The sequence below is a fragment of the Tursiops truncatus genome, chromosome 3 (assembly GCF_011762595.2).
Source record: "Tursiops truncatus isolate mTurTru1 chromosome 3, mTurTru1.mat.Y, whole genome shotgun sequence".
In the NCBI taxonomy this organism is placed as follows: Eukaryota; Metazoa; Chordata; class Mammalia; order Artiodactyla; family Delphinidae; genus Tursiops; species Tursiops truncatus.
The window spans coordinates 48,007,215-48,026,679 of NC_047036.1; the positions used below are offsets into that span (position 1 = coordinate 48,007,215).

The window sequence follows — 19,465 nt, forward strand, 5'->3', positions numbered from 1 at the left end:
GGGAAAGGTGGTTGGTCAGAGGAGGGGGTATGGAAATACATTCTAGGCAGTCGATACAGCTCATGCGTAAGTGTGGAGGTGTAAAACAGCTCATGCGTAAGTGTGGAGGTATAAAGCAGTTATCTCCCTTTTGTGATTCAGAGTCTGCACTGCTTCCATGACTGGCACCAAGTGTTGGAGAAAGGTGGTGGTGGTTGTGATAGGAGAGGAGATGGTAGAGGCAGGCCAGACTATGGAGGACCTTGTGTACCATAATGAGGAGTTGGACTTGATCTTCTAGTGTTAGTAATGTGCCATCACGAGGCTTTGATTAGCCTTGATTCGTGGGCACAGTCATGAGGAGCCAATGAAAGCCTATTGTGCTCATTTCTTGGAGTCATAAAATCCCATTTATGAGCTGGGTATGTGCTAAACATTAGTACTAGAGGGAGTACGTTTATAATGTGACTCATCCCTTCAGCAAGGCCATCATGGCCTATAAGGTGACCAGAAAGATTCCTTTAATAAAGGGGACACCATTTCAGAGAGGTGGTATAACTGCTCAGTGCTGAGAAAACTTCTGTGCAGGCAGTCCTACCTGGTAGAGGGATATAGGTATAGAGGTGGCACCAAGCATGTCCTTGCACAGTCCTACCTGACAGCCCAATGCAGGATAGACGGCAGGCTGTGCAGTACAAGAAAGACCATTTGCTGTACGTTGATTTCCGCCCTCACCCTTCATCCCCGCACACAGATACGGATCTGTCAGGGTGTCATGTTTGAATACTAAGTTAAGCAATATCAGAGTTAAGATAAAAATCAGTGGTTTAGGGCTTCCCTGGTGGCGCAGTGGTTGGGAGTCCGTCTGCTGATGCAACAGACGTGGGTTTGTGCCCTGGTCTGGGAAGAATGCCACATGCCGCGGAGTGGCTGGGCCCGTGAGCCATGGCCACTGAGCCTGCACGTCTGGAGCCTGTGCTCCGCAACGGGAAGAGGCCACAACAATGAGAGGCCCACGTACTGCAAAAAAAGAAGAAAAAATCAGTGGTTTAATTGATTAAATGAGCATAGGGCTAGACACATGGTTATAACTCAGTAAAAATTGATTTTTTAAAACAGCTTACTTTAAAACAAAATGGATTTCAAAAATTGAAAAACACTTGGTTAAAACATTCTGTTTTTTTAAAAAAATGTATCCAGAGAGATTAAGATTTAGAACTTCTAATTTATAAGTTAAGACATTTTATTCACTTGACCTTTTAAGCAAAGTTTTATAGGTAAGACACAATAGGCCATGGACTACATTAGTAATCTGATATTAAAGTGTTCTCAGAGAATTTATTTCTCTATAAATTATTCAGTGGCATAAAGAAAATGGCTTTACTCAATGGAGGGCTGTCAACTTGAATATCTTGTTAAGCTTTATATGTTTTTTTGAGGGGTAGTTGTTGGTTTAGGCATTCTAAATCAGAGTATTGCTTAGAAACAAAAAAATCGGGAAAGTTTGTGTTTCTTTGCAAGTCTGCCATATACACTGAGCTCAGAAGGTACGGTCTGGTATTGGGAGGCAGACATGATCTTGGGCAGCGTGGACCAGAAGGCCAAGTCTTCCACTTGTGCCTCCACCACTTCGAGCTGTGTGCCCTGGATGTCTTATTTATCTGTCACTTTATCTTCTTTTGCAAAATTGTCACATGACAACGCTCCTGACCATATAGGTTTATTGTGAGAACTGAATGTTTTCATTCAAACGTGAATGAAACGTTTTATTTAGTTTGCAAAATGCTGTGCAAATGTAAGAAGGGAGTGTTAGGTGTCAGATTTTTTAGTTTGTTTTAGTGGAATAGCGTACTCTAACTTCAGTCACATTAGTTTAAATAGTTCAAAGAAGTTTAAAGAGAAGGTTTAAGTGGTTTCGTTTAAATAGTTTAAAGAAAAGGAAAAATATCTACTTTCACAAATAAACTAGTTAGACATTTTAAAATTTAAATTTTCGGTTAAAATTTTTACTTGCTGAATAAAAATCAGAAAACAGAGTTTTTGTGGGGGAGAGAGGGGAGGGCTTAAATGAATTATCTAATGTTTTCCAAATATTCCTTATTAAATATTTGAACTATAAATTGTTAACCTCTTAGGAACATTATAAATATCATAGCCATACATTTGCCCTTTAGAGTTTTAAAAAATTGCTGTTTACAGGTTAGGAAACTGCTTCTCAGAGAGGTTAATGACTTACTCATGATTGCCCCAATAGTAAGTAGTAAGAAGAGACCTGGAATTAAAATCTAGGCTTTTTGATTTGTTGTCTTACTGTCAATATCTGAATTTGCAGTACAAAATAACCAGGTTATTCAGTTTTGGGCATTGATTTAGACTTAATCTAAAAATCGTTAAAGTAGTTTAGAATGTATTCTTACTCCCCAACGAAATATTATCTTAATTGTATGTAATATATATCTTAAAATATCCTACAAAAATGTGTTTGTATAGCGCAATAATCAAAATTTTCTTTAACTTAAAAAAAATTTAGATCCATTGGAGTTACCACTAACAAATTTGATCTTGAATCAAATTCACCTTGAGTGTAATATGGGGGAATCAGTGAAATGCTCTGAGGGGTGGCAGTTGTGACTAAATCCACATTTCAGGAGAAAAAGGCAGTTTGTTTTGTTGGTCTGTACATGCTGTGAATCCTCAGCCCTGCAGCAGGGGTCCTCCAGGGACTATGGCACACGCAGCCCATCAGTGACAGCCAGACTGTTGTGAGGTGACATCTGAAGGAGACAGAGTCCTTGCTGCCTGTTTAGCTCACTAACTTTAAGTGTAGAGAATGGGCTTTGTGGTCCAAATCCACTTAATCCACATTGAGAGGGAAAAGAGAAGGGATTTGATCCCAGTGCCTAGTACAGAAAGCAGTAAAAATTTAGTCATTATTAATGTTAACTATTAGAGGCCTTCCAGTTTACCTTCAAAACAGAGGAAGTTGATTTTCATGTCTACACTTAGTCCGTCTTGCTGCTGTTTAAGCCTCTGGTTACAGAAGAGCATCTCAACAGTATTTCACAGAATGGCCCAGTGCCGTCTGGTACCTGTGAAACTCTTGAGTGGACTTGGATGCCACTTCCTTTGCATGGTTCTGGTTGTTGTTTGGAGCCCACAGCATCACTCTCCTTGAGCAAGTAGGCAGGCAGCATTGTATTGGTTAAGATTGTGGGGTCCTGAAGTTCAGAGTTAGAAGCCTGCTTGTAATGGTATCTCTTAACCTTGGGCAATTAACTTAGTCTCTTGGACTCTTGTTTTCTTCATTTGTAATATGAGGATGATAATATTTACCTTATCAACATGCTGTAATGTACTAAGCACAGCATTTGGCACCTGGTCAGCCCAGGTAGTGGTTCGTTAAGATTGTGATTTTTATGATTAAATCAAATATTGTGTGGTTTTAATCTTGAGAATAATTTTCTCTGAGTTAGGGAGCAAACTGAATTTGTTGACTGGTGTCATTAGGGTGCTTGTTTGTGAGAAGAGGAAGGATGACCTTAGATTGGATGGCCGAATGGAAGTTTGGGAGGCTGAGGAGAGTGAATTGTTTGGCTTTCTAAAAAGACAGTCAATGTCTGTTATTTGAAAATGCGTTTTGATTGAAAACATTGAGTTTGCCTGATTGTGGATTAAATCCTTATATGTGACTGGACTGAGAAAATTACTGATATTGGCACTCCAGTTTCTCTTACACATTGAAACCTACTCTTTCTCTGCAAGTGCAGACTCCATCTCTGTCTTTCAACTGAGGGAAAAACAAGATCCTCTTTTGTTTTTTCTAGAATCTATCTTCACTTATTGAATTGGGTGGAAAGTTTGAGCAGTGAGTCATTCCTCTTTGGGGGATCACCTGAATCTTCTTGCTGCAACGCCCTCAGAGCTGAATTCTTAGTGGGAAAACACGTACAGCATCCATGTACTTAAAGGATTGGTGCTTTCTGGACTATTTGAGTAACTGAACATTACAGAAAGAACTGAAAAACAAGCAAAATCACTTATCCCAAAGTGACTGGTTCTTCAAATCCCTACTTCCCAAGTCTGAATGAACTCTTAAGAAGAGAATGTTTTCTCTGTGAGTGAGGGTCAAAGTGGCCTGATACTTAAAGTGAGAAGATGGAACAGAATGAAGAGCATGGATCAGGGAGTCCAGAAAGCTGGCTTCTCGCCTTGCTATTTTATGATTGTGATACCCTGAGCAAGGTGGTTCCCTTGTCCGGCTTCAGTTTTTTCACCTGTATGGTCAGGGGCTGTAGATGATCTCTAGGGTTATGGGTTGGAAGTAGCTTTGTGCACCCTTCCTTAAGCGCATAGACAGACATTCTTGAAGCATCCTTGGCTGCTTGTCATTCCATCTCTATTTGGCTGTTTCATTCATTGGCTTGGCTTCTCTTCTAGAGATTCAGAATCCTTGATTTTCAAGGCAGTTTTGAAGAACTTAATGTTAGGTAGCTTTTCACGTTGGGTGGATTCCTAGCCCTCCAGTAGTCGTAATTCTATCTTTTCCATCTCTCACATGACATATCTTCAGATATTGAACAAGAGTTATGTTGATTCTTCTCTGAGTTATGCTGCCAAAGCTCTTTGTACCATGCCTCTTTAATGTAGTTTCAGACTCTTTGTAATCATGCTAGCTTTCCTGAAATGTTCCCGTTTTTCATTGCCACTTTTAAAATGTGGTCCTCAGAAGAGCTTATAGTACTTCAAATAGGGTGTGACCAGCATGGGGCGTGCTAAGAAGGTTTAAAAATTGTGATTTCATTAGTATAGCCCAAGTTGATATGTTTTTTGGGTTTATTTTATAGACAGCCATGACCTGTTTGAAACATGTATGTAACTGATCCTTGGTGTGTTGTTTTTCACGTGAATTGCTCATAGTAAGGCCTTATGTTATAGACGAGCAGCTTTTGTTTTTACATCCAGTGTAGTACTTTATCTTTCTTTTTGTGAGTCATTTTGTATCTGTGTCTTGTTCTGGACTGCTAAATCCTTCTGAACTTTCCATCTTCCCTGGTTATTAGGGATCCCCACAAGTCGTCTCCTCGTTCTAACTGATCCTGCCTCTGAGTACATCCCAAGTTTGTCTGCTGATGAAAATGTTGACCAGGTAAATTCAAATATAGTCTCTTATGGCTTCCTGTTAGGGTCTTTCTGCCCTTTACATTTGACTTGTGGGGAACCCTGACAGTGGTTTCAGGCTCCAATAGACAGTGTATTTCATGGTTGGATGTAATTTGTCTTGGTTTGAAGCCTTGAATTCAAACAACTTTCTCATTAGTTTATCATCTATCTTGAAAATTCTGTAAGTTTTAATTTTTGTATACATTTGGACTCCCAATGCTAGCTTTTTTTCAGTTGTGCTCTAGTTAGCTTTTACTTTAGTGATCTCTAATAATTGCTCCCTAGCCCCCATCCTTTCTTTTCATTCAGTCTCCCCATGGTTTCCTGACCTCTGGAGTGCCCAGTACTGAGTGCTGAACAAGAGGGGGCTGGTGGAACAACAGAAGAGAAAATCTCTTATGTTAGCGTTTCCAGTATTCTTCCAGAGGTACCAGTATGAGTACACACCAGTTTTTCAAAAGACTGTAACTTTAGACCGTTTAAATATAATCTGTGGGGAGATAAGGTTTAAAAAGCAGTGACAAGGAGAATATACTGAAATCTTATTCCAGATTTTCTGAGTGATGCTGTATGTTGCAAAGAACTTTTTATAGCAAATAAAGGATGTATACTGAGATAGGTTAAAAATGTGAATGAAATCTACCTGGCAAAATAACTGGTAAAAACATTAGTTATAAGTATGTAATGGGATATTACTACATCAAAAATACCACAGAAGTTCTCTCTAGTGATCTGTGTGAAGAGAAGTATTGGAGTTTGACATGGAGATAGTTATATAGATTGGCCACATCTGCATATTTTTTTAATTCTGTGACTTATACTTTGTAATGGAATTTCCTTTGTTGCATCAATTTATATGACCTTTTCTTAGTTTATTAGAAAAGAAACTTTAGCGTAAATGTTTCCAAAATAATATCACTGCCCAAATGTCCTATTAAGCCAGTCATTTTATGAATCAGCAAGACCAGTCTCATCTCGCCTTGCTACCATTTTTTGGTCTTTCTCCCTTTCTTCCTCCTGCAAGTGAGCGCGTATCTATATGCTTAAGTAGGTACCCACACTGATACCCACTCTCCTTTTTCTCAGCCCAGCTCCAGGGGTGAAAGGAAAGATTGCAAAAACATCTCAGAAGTCTTATGAAGATGGGACAAAGTTTAAGGAATATCCTATCATTCTGTCACTCTTAAAATATTCTTTTATGGAACATGTACATCCCAAGTTATGGTAGCAATTAGTAGCTCTTTCTGTGTTTGAGCTGCTTTTTAGTGTAAAGTATTAGCAGTAATAGAGCACACACTCTGTAGAGTTAAATGATCTTATCTGTGAAGTTAGAAAAGATGACTATATCAATTGTAAGTACAGTTGAGAATGATTTTGAAGATGTATCTATAAATGCTTGACATTTTAATATAATTATTAGTTTAAGTAGAACTTTTAAAACTACAATGAATTTGCCATTATATCGCTATTATCATTGGAATTTTGCTTTAGTTATATTTGGCTCCCAATTATAAAAGCTTTATCATTTGGAGCATAAGCTTAAACTTTTGCAGCATGGATTTTAGGAGCAGTATAGAGATGAATCTCCAGTGATTCTATTTTTTATTACAGGAAATGTTATGTCCAGAAGCTGTCCAAATGAAGGTGTTTTTAATGATTAACTTTCTACACAGAACAAGATACTGTATGATTTCTAGATTACAGTGCTCTAGGGGGTGCATATAGAAATTGGAACTCTGATAGGATTCAGTTTTATTAAATACATAAGGTTTTGCACCTTAAAGGTTAAGTATCCAATTGCACCCAACTAGGAAATTCAAAGTTATGATTTTCACAGTAACTGTTATGTTGTCCCTATGGGCAGATTTAGAATTTGCATTGTTGGGTGTAATGTATAGTTGATTCTTACATTTAATGAATGACAGAAATTAACTTCATTTTTCTATGTACTTTAATTTGGCAGTATTCATTGATCAGTAATAACTTGAACATATACTATGTGATACGCCCTGAGATATAGAAATGAAGAAATCAAACAAAAAACCCTGCTCTATGTTGTTCTCTTAGATAATAGGGGGGATGCAGGAATTTAACTCTGTGATCCCATGATAAAATTAAGGGAATAATTGTGCATTGCACCAGGAATGCTTACACATGCTGCTTACAAATGATGTCACTTGCCAAGTTTACACATCTGATTTAGAGGAAACAAAGATTTCAGACTTAATTGAGGACACATGTCTTTGGTATCTTTCTTGCAGTAACTCTTTCTAGTCCTTGAAGACTATCATGAAACCATCAATAGGACTTAACTTTAAAAAACCTCTGGCTGAGGTAGCAATTTAAGATTGAGTGATTATTGACTGGGGCATGGTTTTCATATTACCAAAAATCTAACGGTTTTAAGGTTCAGACCTCTTTTGGGGCTGTTAAAGCTATGATATTGTTCGTAAAAATAAAAATCTGAAATAAAAAATGGCGTGGGGTTTCCAAACTGTGTGCCATGTGGTCAGTTCAGTTTTTCTTGACATAGAGCAGGGAGCCATTGTAAACAGGACCGTTCTAATCCATATGCAGCTGGCAGCTTCAGTCTTTCACAGACTAACAAGTAAGACCACTATGAGCTCTATAGCTTCTTTAGTTTTCGCATGGGTGCTTCATCACATGGAGGCCAGGGGAGGAGGAGCCAGGGAGAAGGAACACTTTGTCTTCAGACTTAGAAAGTACACTTGGAAAAGAAAAGAGAATCTTTTGAATAAAATCAGAAGGGAAAACATGCATACAAACAAGATTCTGGAATCCTACAAAATAATAACATACTCAAACTCTTTGCATGGGAGTTTTTTGGCCAATTTTTTTTGGCCAGTGTAAGATTTTTGTCATAAAAGGAAGCAGTTTTTAATGCTTAGTTCTTAGTTTCCAATCATGTGAGCTTCGTGACATTTAAACAGTATTTTTGACAATGAGAACAATTAAATTATGTGGAAATTTAGCCCCTAAAATATATTTTCCAGTATCTTTCCCTGGATACTATTAGCTGTAGTCTTGTCTCCTAAGAGATGAATTAGGTGACCTCATAAAGTCTCTTTAGTACCCATCCTGGGAGATGTTTAAAAAATATATTTTATATATACCACAGGACCCCTACCTCCTCATTTCCTCTGTCAGTTGAATTCTTAAAATGATTACATTTTTTCTTGTTCCCTGTGACTAAATTTTATTTATTTTCCAGTCTTTAGGCAAAGAATGGCATAAATTAGGGCAGGTAGAAAACCTCAAAGAGCTTCCTCCATTCTCCTGAAGCTCATATTGTGTCCATCTCCTGTATGACTACCACCCACGAGGGGAAACTCCCATCCCTGTTCTGCTCTCTTTTGTTCATATTTATTGTTGGGCAGCAGACCTTAAGGTAGACAAGGGCGGGTGGGTTTTAAAGAGGAAACTCCTATTTAAACTCCTGTTTTTAAGAGGAAGTTCACATTCCTGAAACTCTTGCTGTTATTTTCTCCCGGTAGCTGTCTCTTCTTTTTTTTCAGGGGAGACATGGGAGAGAGATATTAAATCCAAGAAAGCAGGGGGATTTTCACCACCTCTTTTATCCTCCTTCATGGCCCTGCTCATCTTTTCCTTTTCCAGACTGCTTCTTTACAAATCAGACCTGGGGAGTTATTTTCCCCACAAAATAGATTCTGCTATCAGTTACTGTGCTTCAGGAAGTCTGGGGCTTGAGTCCTGAGAATCTCTATGTTTCTTGAGTTATGCAGGTGCCTTTGATGCCCAATTAGATTTGAGAACTGTTGGATACCTGTGCACCGCAGATACTTAAGGAGTTCTGAGTCCTAGGTCACAGGAGTCAATACCAGTGGGGCTTAGAGCATGGCAGATAGGTCCACAGGTATCGGGGGTTCGTGACCTGACAACCAAAGCTTCACAGAGTGAGAGTGCAGTTGAACTTAACTGAAGTCAGCCTGTTGTGGGGGCTGGTGTTTACAGTGCCCTGTTTAAAGTTTATTAGAGAGGGGAGCTATCAAGATGGCAGAGGAATAGGACGTGGAGCTCACCTCCTCCCACAAATACATCAGAAATACATCTACACATGGAAAAATTTGCACAGAACATATACTGAACACTGGCAGAAGAGCTCAGACTTCCAAAAGGGCAAGGAAACCTCCACGTAACTGCGTAGGACAAAAGAAAAAAGAAAAAAGGGAGGGAAAGGAATCAGGATGGGACCTGCACCCCAGGGAGGGAGCTCTGAAGGAGGAAAGGTTCCCACACCTGGGATGTCTGCTCGTGGGCAGGGAGATCAGCTTGGACAGAGGGGGAGCTTTGGAACCTTGGAGGAGAGCACAGCAACCGGTTTGTGGTAGGCAAAACAGAGAGTAACCTGCACAGACGGTCAGTACCGCCACCCTGTGCTCCCTACCCTGGTTGCTTGTCTGCTGGTATGAGCAGGGGCTGAGTGCTGAAGTTCAGGCTTCAGAAGTCAGACCCAGGGAGATGACCAGGGTTGGCCGTGGGAGACAGCCAGACAAGGCTGGAGTGTGGCAACAGAGGGTATCCTTGGAAGAAGCCTGGGCCCACCAGAGACGCAAGGCGGCACCATTGTTGGGGGATGTGTGAGGAGAGGGGAGGCACTGCCATAGGAGCTTCTTTGCCTTGTGTGCTCTCAAGCAACAGGACACCACCTGCACAAGCTTCTGGGATGGGTGTGAGCCACCGCCGCCGTTCTGGGCTCCGGAGGTGGGCACGGACTGCTGCCACCACTAAGAGACCCACAGGCAGGCGCCAGTTGCTTCCCCTGCTGTCCCAGGAGTGCATGGGCTGCTGCTGCCACTACAAGACCTGTGAGCAGGCATCAGTCATGGCTCCTACCATCTGAGGAGAGTGCAGGGACAGCACATGGGCTATGAGCAGGTGCCAGTCGCTGCCCCTGCCATCCTGGGAGTACGCACAGGCCGCTGCTGCACCTTCCCACCCCCGTATCAAGGGGATGATGGCCAGCACATGCTGAGGAGAGAGGCAGCAAGCAACCAAACTAAAACCAGCCCCTTGATTCCAGACAAGATGGTTGAGTGGAAAGACTTGAGCTCACCTCCTCTCAGAAAAACACCGTAATCACAACTAACTGCTGAACAGCCATTGACAGAAAAGACTGGAACCTACCAAAAAAGATATTTTACATCGAAAGACAAAGAAGAAGCCACAGTAAGATGATAGGAGGGGTGCTTTCATGATGTAAACAAATCCCATACCCACTGAGTGGGCGACCCATAAACTGGAAAATAATTAGATCGCAGAGGTTCTCCCAGAGGAGTGAGAGTTCCGAGCCCAGCGTTAGGCTCCCCAGTCTGAGGGTCTGGAATTGGGAGGAGGAGCCCCCAGAGCATTTGGCTTTGAAGACCAGTGGGGCTTGAGTGCAGGTGCTCCACAGGGCCAGGGGAAACAGAGACTCCACTCTTGGAGGGCACACACAAGGTTTCATGTGCACTGGGAACCCATCACAAAGCAGTGACTCCCTAGGAGCCTGGGCTGGACCTACTGGTGAATCTTTGAGGGTCTCCTGGGGAGACGGGTTGGCTGTGGCTCACTGTGGGGGCAAGGACACTGGTGGCGGAGGCCCCAGGGAATATTGATCTGCGTGAGTGCCCTTGGAGGTCGCCATTTTGGCATGGAGACCTGGCCCAACCCAGCAGCCTGCAGGCTCCACTGCTGAGGCAACTCAGGGCAAACAACGAGGAGGGTGCTGCCCCATCAACAGACAGGCTGCCTAAAGTCATATGGAGCTCACAGCCACCCCTAAACACACCACTTGGTGTGGCCCCACCTACCAGGACAAGACCCAACTCCACCCACCAGTGGGCCGACACCAGTCCCTCCCACCAGGAAGCCTGCATAAGCCCCTGGACCAACCTCACCAGAACCAAGAGGAACTACACCCTTGCAGTCTGCAGAAAGGAGACCACAAACATGGAAAGTTAGACAAAGTGAAAGGGCAGAGAAATATGGTCCAGATGAAGGAACAAGAGAAAAACCCAGAACAACAACTAAGTGAAGTGGAAATAGGCAGCCTACTTGCTGAAGAATTCAGAGTAATGATAGTAAAGATGATCCAAGGTCTCAGAAAAAGAAATAGAGGCACAGACTGAGAAGATAAAACAAATGTTTAACAAAGAGCTAGAAGGCTTAAAGAACAAACAGAGATGAACAATATAATAACTGGAGTGAAAAATACACTAGAAGGAATACATCGGAGAATAAGTGAGGCAGAAGGATGAATAAGTGAGCTGGAAGACAGAGTGGTGGAAATCACTGCTGCAGAACAGAATAAAGAGTATGAAAAGAAATGAGGACAGTCTCAGAGACATCTGGGACAACATTAAGTGCACCAACATTTGCATTATAGGGGTCCCAGAAGGAGAAGAGAGAGAGAGAGAGAGAAAGGGCCTGAGAAAATATTTGAAGAGATTATAGCCAAAAACTTCCATAACATGGGAAAGGAGACACTCAAGTCCAGGATGCTCAGAGAGTCCCATACAGGATAAACCCAAGGAGGAACATGCGAGACACATAGTAATCAAACTGAGAAATATTAAAAACAAAGAGAAAATATTAAAAGCAAGAAATAACACACAAGGGAATCCCCATAAGGCCATCAGCTGATTTTTCAGTAGAAACCCTGCAGGCCAGAAGGGAGTGGAATGATAAGTGATGAAAGGGAAAAATCTACAACCAAGAATACTCTACTCAGCAAGGTTCTCATTCAGATTCCACAGAGAAATCAAAAGCTTTACAGACAAGCAAAAGCTAAGAGAATTCAGCACCACCAAACAAGCTTTACAACAAATGCTAAGGGAATTTCTCTAGGTGGAAAAGCAAAGGAGACAACTAGAAACAAAATTACCAATGGGAAAGCTCACTGGTAAAGGCAAACATTACAGTACAGTACATAAACAGTACAGTCAGGAAATCATCCACACAAAAATATATCAAAACCAGCAGTCGTGAGAAGGAGAGTACAAACACAGGATATTGGAAATGCAGTTGAATTGAAGAGACCAACCACTTAAAACAATCTTGTATGTTATAGAGTGCTATATCAAAACCTCATGGGAGGGACTTCCCTGGTGGTGCAGTGGTTAAGAATCTGCCTGCCAATGCAGGGGACACAGGTTTGATCCCTGGTCTGGGATGATCCCACATGCCATGGAGCAACTAAGCCCGTGTGCTACAACTCCTGAGCCTGTGCTCTAGAGCCCATGAGCCACAACTACTGCATGCCACAACTACTGAAGCCCACGCGCCCTAGAGCCTGCGTGCCACAGCTGTTGAGCCCACGCCCCGCAACTACTGATGCCCACGTGCTCTAGGGCCCACGTGCCACAGCTACTGCACCCACGTGCTGCAACTACTGAAGCCCGTGTGCCTAGAGCCTGTGCTCTGCAACAAGCCACTGCAGTGAGAAGCCTGCGCACTGCAATGAAGAATAGCCCCTGCTCACCACAGCTAGAGAAAGCCTGCACACAGCAGTGAAGACCCAACGCAGCCAAAAAAACCCACCAAACCTTATGGGAACTGCAAACCAAAAATCTATAATAGATGCACACACAAAAAAGAAAAAGCAATCCAAACAGAACACTAAAGATAGTCATCAAAACACAAGAGAAGAGAACAAAAGAGGAAGGGAAGAAAAAAAGACCTACGAAAACAAATCCAAAACAATTAACAGAATGGAGTAAGAACATACGTGTCAGTAATTACCTTAAATATAAGTGGATTAAATGCTCCAACAAAAAGACACACTGGCTGAATGGATACAAAAAGAAGACCCGTATATAGGCTGTGTACAAGAGACCCACTTCAGATCTAGGGACACATACAGACTAAAAATGAGGTGATGGAAAAAGGTATTCCATGCAAATGGAAATCAAAAGTAAGCGGGAGTGGCATTACTCATATCAGACAAAATAGACTTTACAATAAACACTGTTACAAGAGACAAAGAAGGACACTACATAATGATCAAGGGATCAATCCAAGAAGAAGATACAACAATTGTAAATATATTTGCACCGAACAGAGCACCTCAATATAAGGCAAATGCTAACAGCCATAAAAGGAGAACTTGACAGTAACACAATAATAATGGGAAACTTTAACACCCCACTTACATCAGTGGACGGATCATCCAGACAGAAAATCAATAAGGAAACACAGGCCTTAAGTGACCCATTAGACCAGATGGACTTAATTGATATTTATGGAGCATTCCATCCAAAAGCAGCAGAGCACACATTCTTCCCAAGTGCACACAGAACATTCTGCAGGATAGATCACATGCTGGGCCACAACGCATGCCTTCGTAAATTTAACAAAATTGAAATCATATCAAGAATCTTTTCTGACCATAACGCTTTGAGGTTAGAATCAATTACAAGAAAAAAACTGGGAAAAAAACACACAAACACATGGAGGCTAAATAATACGTTAGTAACCAATGGATCACTGAAGAAATCAAAGAGGACATCAAAAACATACCTAGAGACAAATGACAACAAAAACATGACAATGCAAAACCTATGGGATGCAGCAAAAGCAGTTCTAAGAGGGAAGTTTATAGCGATACAAGATTACCTCAGGAAACAACTCAAACAACCTAACCTTACACCTGAAGCAACTAGAGAAAGAAGAACAAACAAAATCCAAAGCTAGTAGAAGGAAAGAAATCATAAAGATCAGAGCAAAAATAAATGAAATAAAAACAAAACAATAGCAAAGATCAATGAAACTAAAAGCTGGTTCTTTGAAAAGGTAAACAAAATTGATAAACCTCCAGCCAGGCTCATCAGGAAAAAAAGGGAGAGGGCTCAAATCAATAAAATTTAAAAAGAAAAAGGAGAAGTTACAACTGACACCATAGAAATACAAAGGATCCTAAGAGACTACTACAGGCAACTACATGCAATAAAATGGACAACCTAGAAGAAATGGAGAAAGTTTTAGAAGGGTTCAACCTTCCAAGACTGAACCAGGAAGAAATAGAAAATATGAACAGACCAATCACAAGTACTGAAATTGAATATGTGATTTAAAAACTTCCAGTAAACAAAAGCCCAGGACCAGATGGCTTCACAGGCGAATTCTACCAAATATTTAGAGAATAGTTAATGCCTATCCTTTTGAAACTCTTCCAAAAAATTGCAGAGGAAGGAACACTCCCAAACTCATTCTCTGAGGCCACCATTACTCTGATACTAAAACCAGACAAAGACACCACAAAAAAAAAAAAGAGAGAAAATTAGGGCTTCCCTGGTGGTGTGGTGGTTAAGAATCTGCCTGCCAATGCACGGGACACGGGTTTTAGCCCTGGTCTGGGAAGATCCCACATGCTGCGGAGCAGCTAAGCCCGTACGCCACAACTACTGAGCCTGCGCTCTAGAGCTTAGGAGCCACAACTACTGAAGCCCCCGCACCTAGAGCCTGAGCTCTGCAACAAGAGAAGCCACCACAATGAGAAGGCTGTGCACCACAACGAAGAGTAACCCCTGCTCTCTGCAACTAGAGAAAAAAGCCCGTGTGCAGCAACAAAGACCCAGTGCTGCCAAAAAAAAAAAAAAAAAAAAAAATGATGAAAAAAAAGAAAATTGCGGGCCAATATCACTGATGAACATAGATGGAAAAGTCCTCAACAAAATACTAGCAAACCAAATCAAACAATACATTAAAAGGATCATATGCTATGATCAAGTGGGATTTATCCCAGGGATGCAGGTATTCTTCAATATCCACAAATCAATCAGAGTGATACACCACGGTAACAAACAAGAATACAAACCATATGATCATCACAATAGACACAGTAAAAGCTTTTCACAAAATACAACACCCATTTATGATAAAAATTCTCCAGAACGTGAGCATAGAGGGAACCTACCTCAACGTAATAAAGGCCATGTATGACAAACCCACAGCTAACATAATTTTCAGCAGTGAAAAGCTGAAAGCATTTCCTCTTAAGATCAGGAACAAGACAAGGATGTCCACTCTCATCACTTTTATTCAACATAGTTTTGGAAGTCCTAACCGTGGCAATCAGAGAAGAAAAAGAAATAAAAGGAATCCAAATTGGAAACGAAGAAGCAAAACTGTCACTGATTGCAGATAACATGATACTATACATAGAAAGTTCTAAAGATGTTACCAGAAAACTACTAGGGCTCATCAATGAATTCGGTAAAGTTGCAGGATACTAATTAATACACGGAAATCCCTTGCATTCCTATGTAGTAACAAAAGAAGATCGGAAAGAGAAATTAAGGGAAAAAATCCCATTGACCATCACATCAAAAAGAGTAAAGCACTTAGGAATAAGCCTGCTTAAGGAGGCAAAAACCTATTCTGTGAATACTGTAGGACACTGGTGAAGGAAATTGAAGATGACACAAACGGATGGAAAGATATACCATGTTCTTGGATTGGGAGAATCAATATTGTCAAAATGACTATACTACTCCAGGCAGTCTACAGATTCAGTGCAATTCCTATCAAATGACCAATGGCATTTTTCACAGAACTGGAACAAAAAACTTTAAAATTTGTACGGAAACCCAAAAGACCCCAAATAGCTAAAACAATCTTGAGACAGAAGAACAGAGGTGGAGGTATCAGGCTTCCTGACTTAAGACTATACTACAAAGCTACAGTCATCAAAGCAGTATGGTACTGGCACAAAAACCAGACACGTAGATCAACAGAACAGGACAGAATGCCCAGAAATAAACCCACGCAGCTCTCGTCAATTAATCTACGACAAAGAAGGCAAGAATATACAGTGGAGAAAAGAAAGTTACTTCAGTAAGTGGTGCTGGGAAAACTGGTCAACTACATATAAAAGAATGAAATTAGAACATTCTCTAACACCATATACAAAAATAAACTCAATATGGATTAAAGATGTAAATATAAGACCAGATACTATAAAACTCCTAGAGGAAAACATAGGCAGAACACTCTTTGACATAAATAGTAGCAATATCTTTTTGCAGCCACCTCCTAGAATCATGAAAATAAAAACAAACAAATGGCACCTAATTAAACTTAAAAGTTTTTTCATAACAAAGGAGACCATAAACAAAACAAAAAGACAACCCACAGAATGGGAGAAAATATTTGCAACTGAAGTGACCGACAAGGGATTAATCTCCAAAATATACAAACAACTCATGCAGCTCAATATCAAAAAAAAAAAAAAATCAAAAAATGGGCTGAGGATCTAAATAGACATTTCTCCAAAGAAGACGTACAGATGTCCAAAAACCACTTGAAAAGATGCTCAACATTGCTAATTGTTAGAGAAATGCAACTGAAAACTACAATGAGGTATCACCTCACACTGGTCAGAATGGTCATCATCAAAAAGTCTACAAACAACAAAGGCTGGAGAGGGTGTGGGGAAAAGGGAACTCTCCTACACTCTCAGTGGCAGTCTAAATTGGTACAGCCAGGAGAACAGTATGGAGGTTCCTTATAAAGGTAGAAATAGAGCTACCATATGATCCAGCAATCCCACTCCTGGGCATATATCTGGAGAAAGCCATAATTTGAAAAGATACATGCACCCCAGTGTTCATTGCGGCACTGTTTACAATAATCAAGACATAGAAGCAACCCCTAAATGTCCATCAACAGATGAATGGTTAAAGAAGTGGTACATATATATGGAGAATATTACTCAGCCATAAAAAGAATAAAATAATTCCATTTGCAGCAACATGGTTGGACCTAGAGATTACCAATACTAAGTGAAGTAAGTCACACAGAGAAAGACAAGTATCATATGATATCACTTACATGTGGAATCTAAAAAAATGATGCAGGTAAACTTGTTTACTGAAGAGAAATAGACTCACAGACTTAGAGGACTGCCTTTGGCTTCCATGGGGGAAAGGTGGGAGGGATGATGAATTGGGAGATTGGGATTGGCATATGCACACTACTATATGTAAAATAGATAATCAACAAGGACTTACTATAGAGCACAGAGAACTCTAGTCAATACTCTGTAATAACCTATACAGGAAAAGAATCTGAAAAAAGAATAGATACATGAATGTGTGTAACTAAATCCCTGCTCTACACCTGAAACTAACAAAACATTGTGAGTCAACTATACTCCAATATAAAATAAAAAAATTTTTTAAAATCCAAATATCTTTCTGTGTTCTACAAGAAAAAGTATATTTTGTACTCCTTTATATTCCTTTTAATTTGGAAGTTGATGGAAAGCTGCACTTGAAGATGTAATGGGTAAGCTGACATCCTCACCCTTGCTCAAAGATGAGACTAATTAAAAATATGTACTTTGTTCACATAATTGACATATCTAGGTAGATTTTTTTATAAAGAGGATCCACATTGTTTTTCTTCATAATGGCCCGTCTTTTTAGTGGAATATAGTGTTTCCTTAGTTTCTTTCATCTTCATATTAATTTGAGATTTAAAATAAATTTATTTATTTATTTTTGGCTTCATTGGGTCTTCATTGCTGTGTGGGGGCTTTCTCTAGTTGTGGTGAGCGGGGGCTACTCTTCGTTGTGGTGTGCAGGCTCCTCATTGCGGTGGCTTTCTCTTGTTGCGGAGCACAGGTTCTAGGCACACGGGCTTTAGTAGCTGTGGCACGCGGGCTCAGTAGTTGTGGTGCACAGGCTTAGTTGTTCTGCGGCATGTGGGATCTTCCCAGACCAGGGCTTGAACCCGTGTCCCTTGCGTTGGCAGGTGTATTCTTAACCACTGTGCCACCAGGGAAGTCCCTAATATGAGAATTTTAAACATGTATTTTGATGACATTTCTCTTTAGCATTCTTCATCACCATCAGCATCATATTGGTATTCTCTTGTTGGGAGGATATTCCAGGTACAGGAAAATATGAGCAAAGTCAACAGGCATGTTTGAGAAACAGCAGGCCCTGCTCTCTTGGGGCCAAAGTGTAGGCTCCTTGAAAAAAGAGTGGAAGCATAGATTAGGGGCAGAGTGTCAGGAGCTTTAAAGTAATTTCTGTTTGGACTTTATTCTGTGTGTCATAGCTTTTATAGGGAAATGGGCTCAGAGTTTAAAATGGTAACTCCATAAATATAATTGTAGCACCACATCTTAGTTAGAATGATAACGTCTTATATTTGAGTTGCATTTCAGAACTTTAAAAACTGTATACTACATGCAGTATTTCTGTACCACACAAGGAAAATAGCTTTAAAAAGGCTTTCTCTTGACACAGTTTGTGGTCTTGTGACTCAGTGGCAGGCCTGTCCTGAGAGGACAGGGACCTGTGATGACTGTGAAATAAATGACAGCCTCATCGTACAGAGGACAGCCTGAGCTGCATTAGGGTCTTCTTTGTCTCAGGGTTTGGGGCTTCTCCCTGCTTTGGCCGATCTATATTTTCCTCCTCATCCCTGCCCCCTGCTTCCTGCCCTCTCTTCCTCCATTAACATACTGGTGCTTTGAGCCTTAGGTCTGAAGGTCTCTATCATCTTGCTGTTCCTTTAGGGAAGCACATACCTAACCTGATGAGGTCCTTTTCAAAATAGTGGATTATGCTGTGTTTTCAGCAACGGATGATTTCTGCATATTACAGTCTTTTAACATCTCCTTAAAGTTAAAACCAGGTGCATCCTTAATAATTTATATACTAAACAGAATAAGTAATTGTTTGTCAATATGGTGGGTTATATAAATATAAAACGTAGGAGTTTCATATACACCTGGTGGAATAATCACTGACAGATATGGAAAGAAGGGCAAAAACGAGTTGAAAGGACTAGTTCATCCTCATTTGTCACTTATTTTTCTTTAAAAGAGTACTAAAGGGTACACTAAAAGTCAAAGTTGGACTTCCCTGGTGGTCCAGTGGTTAAGACTCTGTGCTTCCACTGCAGGGGGCACGGGTTCAATCCCTGGTTGGAGAGGATCCCGCATGCTGCGTGGCAGGGCCAAAATAAAATAAAAACTGCATCAACAGTTAAGAAAAAAATCAAAGTTGTTCACAATCTGTATCAAAGTTTTGTTTTAACAGTGTCTTCAACATTTTAAATCTTTCTGGTTATTATGTGAAGTCTTTATGAAGAGTAAAAGTACTTGCCACAATTAGCCAAGAGTGATGTTTCTGTATGGATATTTATTTTCAAAACATCAGTTACTTTGAAATCACATTAGACAGTATTTTAGTATGTCTTTGAATGTTGTTATGATTTAATTTATCCCAGAATTCCAGAAAAGGATTTAGTTTGGTTTAAAAATAAATAAAACTCAAATCTGAAATGTATTTAT

The 19,465-nt window shown here is 40.4% G+C and overlaps 1 protein-coding gene and 1 long non-coding RNA gene across 2 annotated transcripts in view; both read left to right on the top strand.

Annotated features, from left to right (window-relative positions):
- ZSWIM6 (zinc finger SWIM-type containing 6) overlaps positions 1 to 19,465 on the top strand; it is a 203,989-nt gene that overhangs the window by 51,099 nt on the left and 133,425 nt on the right. The gene's annotated exons all lie outside the window — the stretch shown is intronic.
- Positions 1 to 19,465, top strand: part of LOC141278280 (uncharacterized) — a 55,640-nt gene that overhangs the window by 24,220 nt on the left and 11,955 nt on the right. The window contains exon 2 of the long non-coding RNA XR_012330702.1: positions 1 to 19,465. This exon is cut by the window's left edge and continues 17,235 nt beyond it; it is cut by the window's right edge and continues 11,955 nt beyond it. This is a non-coding gene — a long non-coding RNA (uncharacterized lncRNA).